The sequence below is a fragment of the Dendrobates tinctorius genome, unplaced genomic scaffold (assembly GCF_039654945.1).
Source record: "Dendrobates tinctorius isolate UK_male_01 unplaced genomic scaffold, ASM3965494v1 ptg000129l, whole genome shotgun sequence".
Lineage (NCBI taxonomy): Eukaryota > Metazoa > Chordata > Amphibia > Anura > Dendrobatidae > Dendrobates > Dendrobates tinctorius.
Window position 1 is genome coordinate 11482791 of NW_027361797.1, and position 13270 is coordinate 11496060.

Below are 13270 nucleotides of genomic sequence, written 5' to 3' on the forward strand. Positions count from 1 at the left end.
TCTAGGGCTCGATCCACGTACCCAGGGGTGGGATTAAAATTTTTTAACAGGTTCTGTGTTTGTGTGTAGGAAAACCACACCCATTTTTAAGCCACACCCATTTACACACACCTTTTCCTCGAACATATACAAGTAGGGGTACAGTCAAACAGTTGAAAAAAAAATAAATTGGAATGAGATCAGAACAGAGCACATTCTAGCCAGCGGCTCTCCTGACCTGAGTGTGACAGCTTCATGTATTTCTACTTGACTGACCGGCTGGCCAGGCTGTGCACTACATTCTGATTCATACGACAGTCTGTCTGCATCCTAATGGTAATTAAAAGTAAAAATCACCATACCCTTTCAGTATAATGGCCCCACATGATGCTGCAACAGCCCCCGGAAGAAGCCCACGCGAAACGCACGTCGGGGCGGAGCGTGCGGTGACCTGACCAGCTATGGGTAAGGGGTGATTATGGGGTTATTACCTAAAGACCGTTTAGCAAAGAATGATTTCATTGTTTTTTCACACCTCACTGGGGGATTACAATATCGATGCTAATCAGTACCTATGGGGCCTCTGAGAGATTATTGCACTTGTTAATTACTTTACCTGGCTGCCAGGCGCGCAGCTTTTGTTGCACCTTTGTCTCTTGTTAATCAACACTCTGTTATATGAACAGCTACAAAATAACTGTTTAGTGTTTTAAGTATGTGTTTTGTGATAAATAAAATACTCTTTTTTACCTCATTTTGGGAATAAAACTCCTTTTCTCTTTTTGAATACAAATGATGCTGCATACAGTATAATGGTCCCACATGATGCTGCATACAATATAATGGCCCCATATACTGCTTCATACAGTATAATGGCCCCATATGATGCTGCATACAGTATAATGGCCCCACATAATGCTGCGTACAGTATAATGGCCCCACATGATGCTGCATACAGTATAATGGCCTCACATGATGCTGCATACAGAAAAATGGCCCCATATACTGCTCCATACTGTATAATGGCCCCACATGATGCTGCATACAGTATAATAGCCCCACGTGATGATGCATACAGTATAATGGCCCCATATACTGCTCCATACTGTATAATGGCCTTGCATTAAAAAAAAACAAAAACTCACCTCTGCCTGTTCCAACGCTGATCTGGTCTCTTCATCTATCAGTCCTACCTGTGGGCACGTGCAATAGTGCCACCACCACTCTCCTCAGCCCGCGTGCCATCCCCATCCTGAGCACGTGTGCAGACTGATGGAATGGTGCACGGTTTGATGGGAGAGTTAGGAGTAGAATAGAGTGGCCACGGTGCAGGCGCTAGTAATGAGGGTCCGGGAGATTACGAGCGGGCTGAGGAGAGTGGTGGGGGTGCTAGTTTTGAGGAGATGGCACATGTGCCCACCAGGAGGGCTCTGTGTGCCCCCTCTGGCACGCATGCCATAGGTTCGCCGCCACTGTACTATACTATGTGCACATGCCTACAGTGTTATATGCACTGATTATACCTGGACCTCACATAATAATGGATGGAATTATATATAATATATGGTGTCTTGGAGCCAGGCTCAGGAGCAGTCAGTGCAGAATCAGGATGACTATATACTGGTATTAAAACATCACACTCACTGTGCCTCAGAGCGACTGCAGACACAAGACGCAGGATCCATCTATCAGGATCCTGTCAGCACCGGCAGACTGTTGCGGCTGAACAGGATAACTCACCCAGACTACGGGGGGACCCGGGGTCCGATACTACAGGGAAAATTCTGACACCAGGACCTGCGACACTGAAAGTAGTTTAGCAGCACCAGGACCTATGATCATGTGACCACAGGGGGCGTGGCTTAGCGTCCTGCTGCTGGAGATGGCAATAGAGTTCTATAACAGGAATCCTGGAGTACAGGTCAGGGAAACTCAGATCAGACAAATGGAGGGTCATTCACAGAGAGGGCGGCGCGGTACCAGGGGGACAAGCAGAGAATAGTCAAAACGTAAGCTATGAATCATGCACAGAGATACCAATGCAGTACAAGGGGGCAGTCAGAGAATAGTCAGGTCCAAAGCAAAAGAGTCATACACGGGAATATCAGAGCAGTACAAAAGGAACAGGCAGAACTCGTAACAGGGACAGAACCGGATCAAAACCAAGCAAGCATAAAATATCACAGTCACAAAGCACACTAGGGTCACACACTCGGCCAAGGGCCTGAGTATAAGCGACAAGGAGTGAGCCCACAATGAGGCTATAAAAAGCCTCCCAGAGTCTCAGAGTGAGGCTGTCCAGATTAACCTCTGAACTACCTGATCTCACAAACACAGCAGATCATGACACCATCCTTGATCTCCTGACCCCTGCAGTCCGCTTCTCAGTTCTCTCAAGCTGCTCTCCAGTCCTCCAGGAAGAAGGAAGCATCCAGGCCAGCATGCTGCTGAGGTGAGATCAGAAGACAGTGTGCAGTGTGGGTGTGTCTACAATTCAGAGATGGCCGGGCGGCACTTGTACACAATTAAAGTACCGTGCCAAAAGCCATCAGGCAGGGCAGCAGGAAGCTGGGCAGCCCGCATCTGCTGCTGGGGAGACAGGCCCAGGGGGCACTTGCCCCTCTGCCACCCGCCCCAGCCCGCCCCTGGTGGCAGTACCGGATCGTGGCTCTAAATCACCCCGGTTTGGGGAACTGGCTGCTTTTTAACAAGTGGTTCCATCGAACCGGGGAGAACAGGCCGAATCCCACCCCTGCAGGTACCAAGGTGCGGGACTGGTTTTCTGACATGTCGAGATCGGTGGACGTGGAATTACGTGGGGGCATGTGGCCGGTCCTGGGTGCACTGCTGAAGGGGAATGAAGATTCCTGAGGCTGATGGAGTCAAAGGGCTTAGGGGTAGTCCAGGACGAATAACAGGCAGGGCTGAAGATTTACTGTACTAAGGAGGGAAGAAGCATGAAATTCTGTTCCCTATCACAAATGTCACCACCTGATGAACTTGAATTGACTAGTAAATTTGCTTGTTGTAAAGAACTTGGTGTCACCTGAATTGTGTGCTGCATCTCCGGAGGATGGAAGCCTGGAAACAGCAGAGGCCTGCAGCCTACCAGTGAGTATGATGCACCCCAGAACACTGTACACCGTTTGTCTGTAAAGTGCCAGAGTGTAACAGGACAGCAACTCGGTCATGACTACCACTCTTGCGCTCTTTACACGTGCATAATCTTATGCAGGCCAATATTTTTGAAAAAGCAGACTATGGTGATCTGCATCTGAGACCAGTTGTTTTGCGAGCATACTTGTATAATAAAGTAGTGCAATTTAAGATGTAATCTTCTCTGTTTTACCTGTTTACCTGAAAATGCCTAAAACATTTTTCACTCACTTATTTTAACCATTTGGCTTCTTTGGAAACATGAAGTGGCTTTTTTTTTTTTGGAAACCTGAACTGAAAGATGCTCAAAAGCCTAAACTGCAAAGTGGTTTTACAAAGAAATAGGGAGAGTCTTTGAAACATTTTCTAAGCGCTTTTTCGGGCAACTTGCCCGAAGAAACACCTTAAAAAAAATTGTGTGAATATGCCCTAAATTCGCACTATTGCATGATGAGTGGGCGCTCCATATAAACAAGAAGCATAAGATGCTCTCATGAGAGCTCAGATACTCATATGATGAGGATCAGAGGTCACACAAGCAGTATGACTTAGAGGAAATTTAGATACAGACTGTACATTAGTAAGTGAAATAAGTTAAAAATTTGCACGAACCTTTTTAAAATCAGAAAACCCCAATGATTGTTGAATTATCTGTAATTTATATTATTTATATTATGCTGAGAAGAAGAATAACACCCTCCCTGCCTTCCCTGTGCAATTATGGACGTTTGTAGGTTATTTGCACTAAAAATTGCACCAAGCAGACTTGGATTTTTCTGTTATTTTTTTTAAAGGCCCCAGGCTTTCAAGGGTTAAAAATATCAAACAAAGGCTTAGTCATCAGCTCCTGTCTGCACCACTGCTCCAGGTAATTAGTTTACTGGCTGCAGCGGTAATGTGCATTTGTGACATCACTGCTGTACCCTTTAAACAATTACCGGGAGCAGAGGAGAGGTGGAGAGTCCGCGCTGAAGCAAGGGTGGTGAGAAAATCCATGGAAGCTTAAAGGCTAAAAATTGTATCATCGTAAAACCTCCTTAAAATATTATCCTGTTCTGTGTATACAGCTCCAATGCAGAACAATATTTTTGGTTTTGTGTAGACGTTTCTTTCGATACTTTTCGGTAACTTACAGAACAAAGATACGGCAAGCAGAAGAGATTAACATGCAGCATCAAACTTTACCTTGAGTGTTTTATAATTGGTAACAATGTTTAGAAAAAGAGGGCATATGGATTCCTTAAATACTTCAAAGGTACAAAACATTTTATTAGTACAAGACAATAAAAAATACATAAGAATAGAGAATAAAATTATCACAGCAAAATTCTGATAAAGTATATGGTGTCAAAATGTCAGGCAAAAGATCTAATAGCCCAGACCCACAACAAAAATGGCAATCATAATCTCATAGCCTTTATTATGAAGTGAATGACCCTTTGTGTGTGAAAGTTATAAGCATGCAATGACTCAATCTGATACAGAAGTCAGTTAGAAAAGCACCCCCAGGCCGCCGACGCACGTTTCGCGTATTCACATATTACGCTTTATCGTGGTGGAGGGTGTGCACTTCCTCTGATGTTAAATGCCCTGTGTAACAAGTACAGTGTACAATGAATATGACTGTGGCGCGGGAACGTGGACATGTCTGTATGGCTCCAGGACATGCGCACCCATCACAGGGATCTGACGGGATTGAAAGGATGCTGGGTAGGAGGGCGCATGTGCATGTCATAAGACATCAGTTGAGAGATTACCATAGTACCGTGTTATAATAGTTTACAGTGTGAAGTGTTTTGGCCATATTATAACTATGTAGACACATGGGTCTTCGAAAGGACTGTACACACAAATCAATGGAATGCAGCAATAAATATGAGGTTACAAGAGTACATGTATCCATTATTATACACTGCATTTTTTAAAAAGGGAATCTATCAGTAAGATGAACCATACTAAGACATCTATATTGACATGTAGGTTATATGAAGCTGATTAAAAGGATACATTGATATCTGTGATCCAATGTCTCATTCAACAGGAATCCACATTTTTCTTAATATGTGAATAAGCCGTTAAGATCAATACATTGAACACAAATCTGCAAATGAATCTGCATTCAAAGCTTATTTTAAATGAAAGGGGGCATTACCAGTGTGAGACATGTAATGACTGACAGTCTGCTCTCCTGATTTCACTATAGAGCTATGAGTGATGATAGCTAACACATCAGAGCTGGGCTTTGTCTTATTACAAACACATCTGCAGCTTCAGTGGAACTTTCATAGTGCTGTCAGCTCTGATACACTGCTGTGCCTGACTGCAACTAACACTTCCTTCAGCTTCCATCTCACATATAGGCAGTATGGGAGAGGGGCAGTACAACTAATATAATAGCACTGAGGAGAGCTGCAGACGTTTTTGTATTGAGACAAAACTCAGTGCTGCTGTATAATCACAAAAAAGAGGCAAGGAAGCTGAATATAAAATGTAACTTTTACATAATAGGTTAAAATTCGTCAGCCACATAATGTAAAAAACAGGTTACTCGCATCATATAAGTACATACACACAAATACAGAAAATCCCAATCTCCCTGTATGGGACAAAACTGATGGTGTGCCTAAGGCAAAAGGTTTCACTTCTTTTGAGACCCTGAATAATTAAATTACATTACTCCAAGTTACAAAGTCATACCTGTCAAGTCAATAAAAGTGCACAACTGACAATAATAGGTAATAAAGAGAACAATCTCACCCAATTATGATGTAAGCGGAGTAGTTACCAATGGTCCATGTCTCCATGGTTCCTGTTGCCAGTTTAGGAGGAGTCCTGGTGTTAGCCCTGAGAGTTCCTATGATAACCTCAAAGAGTCACGCCCTTACAAGGATAGTCTACAGCTGACCTTCACGTGCTGAGTGGTCTTGGACTGACCTTATGTGCCTCTCGTGCCTCCCTATGTGCATCTCCATATGTATCTATGTATATGCAGTTGACCGTTTTTTTTAGATTATGTGGTTGACTAATTTTAACCTGTTAAATTTTATATTCACCTAACTTGCTTCTTTATTGTGTTTATTTGGAAAATTAATGTGTATTTTGGAGGGGTGAGTCTTTTTCACACTCAATCTTTGTGCTTTATCTGTCTAGCTCTAATCTCACTCAACTCTTCAGCGAAATCAGAAGAGCAGACTGTCGGTCATTACATATCTCACACTGATAACTCCCCATTTAATTTAAAATAAACTCTGGAGGCAGACTCTCATGAAGATCAGTGTCCGGCCTATAGATCTTAACAGCTCATTTACATATTAAGAAAAACCTGAATTTCTCAAGATTAAGACATTGGATTGCAGATTTCATGGTATGATTTAATTTAACCTAAGAGGACCTTTATGCCCATATAGGAGGGTGGATCCCACTGACAAATTCCCTCTAAAGGAAAAAAAGCTACATTTATGTGGCTTTTTGTTTATAGTAATTTTAATTATATATTTTGTGGATAAAAAACACATTTTGGCCAGATGGCTGTTTTGAATTATAAAATGTACTATGTACAATGTGGCTTATTTATCTATGCTGTGTAATCCTTAGACAGTGCAAACTTAGAATAGACAGTAGAGAAGGTGCATATAGATTCGCAGGAGCCGGTCCTGCGACTCCGTCATTAATCTGTAGCTGCCGGACGGGAGCCAGGCGAACCTCCTCATTCCTGCCTCCTTTTTTGATTAGCCAGACTGGAACGATGTAGTTGATGCTGCATGACGCACATGTAACGTCACATCAGGCCAGCTAACCGAAAGAAATGTAGGTCCTGCATGTAGAAGATAGTACGCTGGGCTACCTCCAGCAACAATAGATAACTGATGTGGTCATTGGATTGGGATCTTCAAATTGATTTGCACCATCTCTACTAGACAGTTATGAAATGTGCCAAATTTCTCAGAGTTTTATGCTATTTGATAAATCTAGGGGTACCATCAGACTTGGCGACGCACCAGCGTTCCTGACAACGATATGACCTAGTAGGGATTGCTGTTGCATCACTACGTGGTCGCTGGTGAGATTTCAAACAGTCAGATCTCACCAGCGACGCAGCAGCGATATGGAACGATACAACGGTTGTTGGGACCCTGTCTCTCAGACCTGTAGTATTGAGGTCGTTCTTCATTGTCTCTGTCAAACACAGCGATACATGCTGGCCAGCAGGACACCAGCGATCAAAAAATGGCCCAGGACATTCAAGCATGATCAGCGACATCGCAGCGGGGGCCCAATCTCCGCTATGTGTCACACGTAGCGAGATCACAGGCGAGATCGCTGTTGCATCACAAAATCGGTGATGCAACAGCGATCTCGCTATGTGAGACAGGGGCTTAACTGTCTAGTCTTAGGGTACCGTTACACATAGCGATGCACCAGCGATCCCGACAATGATATGGATCGCAGGTGCATCGCTAAGTGGTCGCTAGTGAGCTGCCACACAGGCAGATCTCACCAGCGACATCGCAGGGGTCGGGGGTTGCTACTTACCTGTCAGACGCGGCGATCCTGACGTCCTCCAGCCCGCGTCCACGCGTCGCTCGTCGGCGCCACAGGAAGCCCAGCAGGAAGCGCCCAACGAGAAATGATCCAGGAGCTTCTCACGCGACCAACGATGAGCAGCGGGGGAGCCGGTCGGAGGTAAGTATCACATGTAGCGATATCGCTAGCAATATCCCTGCTACGTCACAAAATCGGTGACTTTACAGCGATATTGCTAGCGATATCGCAGTGTGTAACGGGGGCTTAAGTTTACACCACCAATTAGTTGGTTTACTTTGTACCATACTGTATGTTTATATCAAACTTTGCCATGGCACATGGTGTCACACATTACACCATACATCTTCCTGACAAACCATACCCCTTCCTATTCAGGCCATATTCTTGCATGTTCTATTTTTTTACATCATTTGCAATATGGATTAAGTAATGTGATATTTTTTATCGCTTTAGCATGGCAATGTGTTTGTTTAATTTGTTGTTGCATGAAGGAAAAATGCTTTGAAAAATGTATAGTTTTTACCTTTTTTGTTTGTTTTTAAGCTACATGTTATATCATATTAGAGGATTAAAAGTTTAAAACTGCTGAAAAAGATTGTGTAAAGCTGTGTGCCCACGATGCGATTTTTAAGCGTTTTTGCCATGATTTTCGGTGCGAAAACGCTGCAATAACGTTTAAAAAACTCGTACAGAACGCCCCCCATGCATTCCTATGGCATTTCGCACATGCTGTGCTAATGCTGCGCTTTTTTCCGCTGCGGAATCGCATCGCGGAAAAAAACGCAGCATGCTCATTCTTTTTGCGGAATCGCAAAGAATTGCCGTGATTCTGCACCCATAGGAATGCATGAGAACCGCTTACTTCCCACATGTGGCTATGCCCACCATGCGCAAAGTTAAGCGTCTCATGTGCGGATGGTACCCATGGTGTGGAGGAGAGTAGACTGTCCTCCAGGCCCTGGGTACCATACCCCTGTAAAAAAAAGAATAAAAATTAAAAAATCGGGGTACATTTACCTTCCGGCGTCACGCGCAGCCTTCCCGGGCCTCAGCGTTCCCAGTAATGCCTTGCGGCAAGGACCTGTGATGACATAGTCTCGCGTTACTCTAGCGGTCTCGTGAGGGAACGGGAGCGTCGCTGAGGCTGCGCGGGACGTCGGAAGGTAAATGTACCCCGATTTTTTATTTTGTTATCATTTTTAACATTCTTTTACTATTGATGCCGCATAGGCAGCCTCAATAGTAAAAGCTGGTCACACTTGTCAACCACTATGTTTGATGAGTGTGACCAACCTGTCAATCACTTTCCAAGAGATGCTTCAAATCGCTTGGAAAGTGCTTGAATTCCGCAGGCAAAAATCGCGGCAAAAACGCGAACATAATCGCGGTAAAATCATGTGGGAAAAAAACCCGCGTTTTCTGGGAAGGAGTCCGGTTTTGAGTGTCCGGTTTAAAACGCTATGTGGGCACATAGCCTGAAAGACATTAGTTTTTTCAGGTGTATTTTTATGACCTGTGAACACACCCTTATGGATAATCCAGCAATCCAGTCTAGCAAAAGTTATTGTGCTTATTGATGTAGGCAAACCACATTGTAAATGATTGTGACTCTTGGCATTTACAATAATTGCTCCATGTAAATTGGCCCAGCTATTAACAAACTAAAACGAATTAGCCCGAGCATGTGAAAGGAAATGATAATTCCCATGTGCAACAGCTGAAACTAAAGTACCAGTAATCTTTCAATGAGCCAGCTCCATTTCACTTAGGGCATCTAATAGACGTCAGAAAGAAAAAACATAAAAGCTTAAATATTACGTTAAATAACTCTCAATTATATCAGTTCTATAACCCAGCTAGCCAAATTCCTCTAGTAGCCACTTTGGCTCCAACATTGTCACCATGAACCTACTCCAGCGACATTTGCCTGTCACCAGGCACTATCATACTTATGGTGGAGGCCAAAAGTTTTTTTCTTTTTTTTTAAGTATGATTGCTAGTTCTGTTTGGTTGTTGTGATGCCATTTGCCTGGAGATTTTATTAAACCAGAAGCAAATGGTTTTCAGCTGTAAGGATGCAAATTGTATTTAACATTGTTTTATCCCTTCATGTGTTAGTTTTCAGCATTTGCTGGGCCAAAGGTTTTGCATATTTTGTCCAGAGTAGTCAAAGTTTGCCTAAAGTTTTTGTTTTTTTGTATGTTTGCGTTTTTTTTGGGTAAACATGGCAAAGACAAAGACAAATTTATCGCCAGATGTCAGGAAGTTTATTATTCTGAGAGTGAAGTCAAGTAAAAGTCAAAAAGAGATAGCGATGGAATTCATCTGCTCTCAGAACAGGTGACAAACCTAGAAGTGGACAACCACAGAAAGCTTCCTCCAAAGTTGATCACATTATTAAGAAAAGACAGTATCTGATGTCCATAAAAGTGCTGTACAGATTTTGCACAAAATTAATGGATATGAAGGCAAAGTGAGTCGCCAAACTGTGGGAAGAACAGCTAAGAAGAACAGCTAAGAGCAGTAGGGCTGAATGCACGAGTTCCAGTCAAGAAGCCTTTCATCTCTGCAAATAACTGGAAAGTCTGACTTGAGTTTGCCACAGAAGACAGCTAATGGATAGAGTCACATTGGTCTAAGGTGTTGTGGTTGGATGAATACAAGTCCAATTTGTTTGGTAGTGATGGTAAACACTATATGTACCGCCCAATTGGAAACCGTAAGGATGTTATGTACCAAACACCTATAGTGAAACATGGTGGTGGCCATGTCATAGTTTGGGGCTGCTTTTCTGCATTTGCCATAGGCCCTCTGCATAGAATTGATAGAATTATGAATGCTACCATGTACATGGATATACTGGAGAATGTAATTCTGCCACATGGTAAAACCAAAGTAGGCAGGGGCTGGAAATTAAAGCAAGACAATGATCCTAAGCACATATCCAATTTAGTCAAAAATTGATTAGTAAAGAAAAATGTTTGCCTGTTGCAATGACCAAGCCAATCACCTGATTTAATTCCTATAGAGCACCTTTGGGATGTGTTAGGGTGATGAGTTGTGGCCTGTAGTCACAGCAATAAAGATGAATTGTTTGCAGATTTCCAAATGGAATGGAGCAATATCCCTCAGGATGTCTTGAATACCCTAATGGCCTTAATGCTGCGTCGGTGTGGTGAAGTAATTAAAGCAAGAGGTTTTGCTACAAAATACTAAGTTATAGCATGCTATATAATGATTTACTCTCTATGTTGTGATCAATAAATAGTATATGTAAAACTTTTGGCAGTCAGTTTGCGTTAATTAAATGGCCATACTTATATTCTGAAGCATTTTGATTAAAATTAAGGTCTTGCATGATGACAGCTTCATGCACTTTCAATTCATCACCAGGAAAATGGCATCACAACAACCAGACATAAGTAATCACACTTTAAAAAAAAATCTAAAACTTTGGTCGCGACTGTACTTTGCGAGCAGAGATGATGATGGAGGGGGCAGCATTACCAACATCACTGAGTGATGCAGGCACTGCCAACAGTGTATGTGTGTGCTCTCCAGCTGCTCAGTAAAGGTTATCAACTTCTTTTTGTGGCAAGTATGTAAGCACCACATCTTATTTAACCTCCTAGCAATCTGATAGGAAATATTATTTGATTTACAGTATACATCTCTGATGTTGGTCTAATGTTTCTGACCTTGCTTGATTGTGACTTCATATTCTTCATAATCCAACCAGACTTTGGCTCTGGCTTGTTTGACTTCACTCTTAACTGACCTCCTTATATTTGACTCCAGCTATTCATCTCACTACAGTTTATTTACTTAATCTGATTCTGTCCCTCCAGTTACTAACCCAACTAGTTTAACCACTCATGTTTCTGGCTGGCTCTTCCAGCCAGCAGCTACTTCATGGATGCCAACCCAGGGGGCTTGTAAATCCAGGTAACTGTTTAGTGGTTAATGGGTGAAGGCCAAGGTTCCTGTAGGATCTGCTACATGGGTGTTATGAATGGGTCACCGAGGAGGATGGCAGGAACAGGCTAAGCCACCAGAAAACCAGAGAGGTTGGTAACTAAGCGGATTGCAGACTCCTGATCTTATCCACACAACTAGCAGTAGCCGTGGAGTGTACCTACTATGCCCTAGACGCCACGGCACAGCCGGAGAGCTAACTAAGCCAAAAGCAAGAAAGGTGATATCTAAACTGCTCCGGAGCAGACCCCAAAAGGAATAGATTGCCCCCAAACATATATTGTCGGTGAGAAAAGATGAAACACAAACGCGGGCAGAAAAATAGACTGAGCAAATGATGGGGCCCAAACTGACTAGATAGGATAGGAAAGGAAAGACACTGTCTGCAATCACTCAAAAACCCTTAAAAATCCAACATGCCTGATGTACAAAAAACACTGAAGTCACACGACTTTGCCCCCACTATATCAGCACTCCGGTATGAACTGGAAGCAAAGCAAAAGAGACCAATATAACAGGGGACTGAACAAACTGACACAGGCTGTAACATATGGAGCGCTGGTCCAGCACAGCCCCCAGAGGAGCAAGCTGAACCCGCACAACAAGCAGAGAGAGACAAAAACCAGATCAGATGCAAAGGATTAGCAAATAACCACTTACCTGAACAAATGTAGGATCATGGCAGGAGACATCAGACCTCAGAATTCACAGGAAAGCTATCACCAGCAGGGATTGAAGGAAGTCTGCAGACTTAAATACTCCAATCAGTAACCCCAGATCTCCAATCGTCATCATCATTATCAGGTGGCAGACCTCTGTCAATCTGGCCAGCTCCACTACCTCCAGTAACCACCAGAGGGAGCAGGGGGAGCTTCGGCTCAGAAGTCTGAGCCAGGGAATTCACAACACATGGGGTAACGAACGAGAAGTCAATCCAAGTTTGCCTATTGCCAATACTATTTCTCTATAGAGGAGAGTTCTGGGAAGGTACATACATAGTAGGTAATGAAATGCAACCGATACATTATTGTTCCTCCTGAATTATTCCTTATCCATAGGTTAAGTGAAAGCTTGCTGATCACTGGGGTCAGACCACAAAGATCTGCAGAGTTCCATCTAAATGTGGATAGATGTTCATTTTAAAACTTTGTAGAAACTCGTTAAGTCAATGTCAAGACAATATCTTTTTTTGAGTGCCCCTATAGGAACAAGTTGAATTTCTGACTACTCCTTGGCAATATAGATGTAATCAGAGGCCTTTGTTTCCAAAACATAATCTTTTTCTTCTCATCATGTGTTGATATCATTTGTCTATTTGTGTGGGCTGGGGTGGTTTTACAGCTTAGGTGGTATTTAACTTGTATTTTTTTATAATCATGCTAAAAAGGATAGTTTTGCTGCTTTATTGTGTCATTACTGTATATTGCAAAACACATACCAGAGATCATGGGTGATTGAGTCACAGAAAAAACAGTGGGAGGATATCAGCACCTGTGTGACCCTAGACCGGTATAGCGGGGGAAACATGAAGAATGGCTCTTTTCATATAAACTTTTATCCGTGGTAAAACAAATAGCAACATACCATTTTAAACTATTTGCTTCCTGTTCAAACC

General features: G+C 42.9%; 1 protein-coding gene across 2 annotated transcripts in view; it reads left to right on the forward strand.

The window, feature by feature from the left end:
- The window catches only part of LOC141047635 (LITAF domain-containing protein-like), a 76661-nt gene that overhangs the window by 20457 nt on the left and 42934 nt on the right, over positions 1-13270 (forward strand). The gene's annotated exons all lie outside the window — the stretch shown is intronic.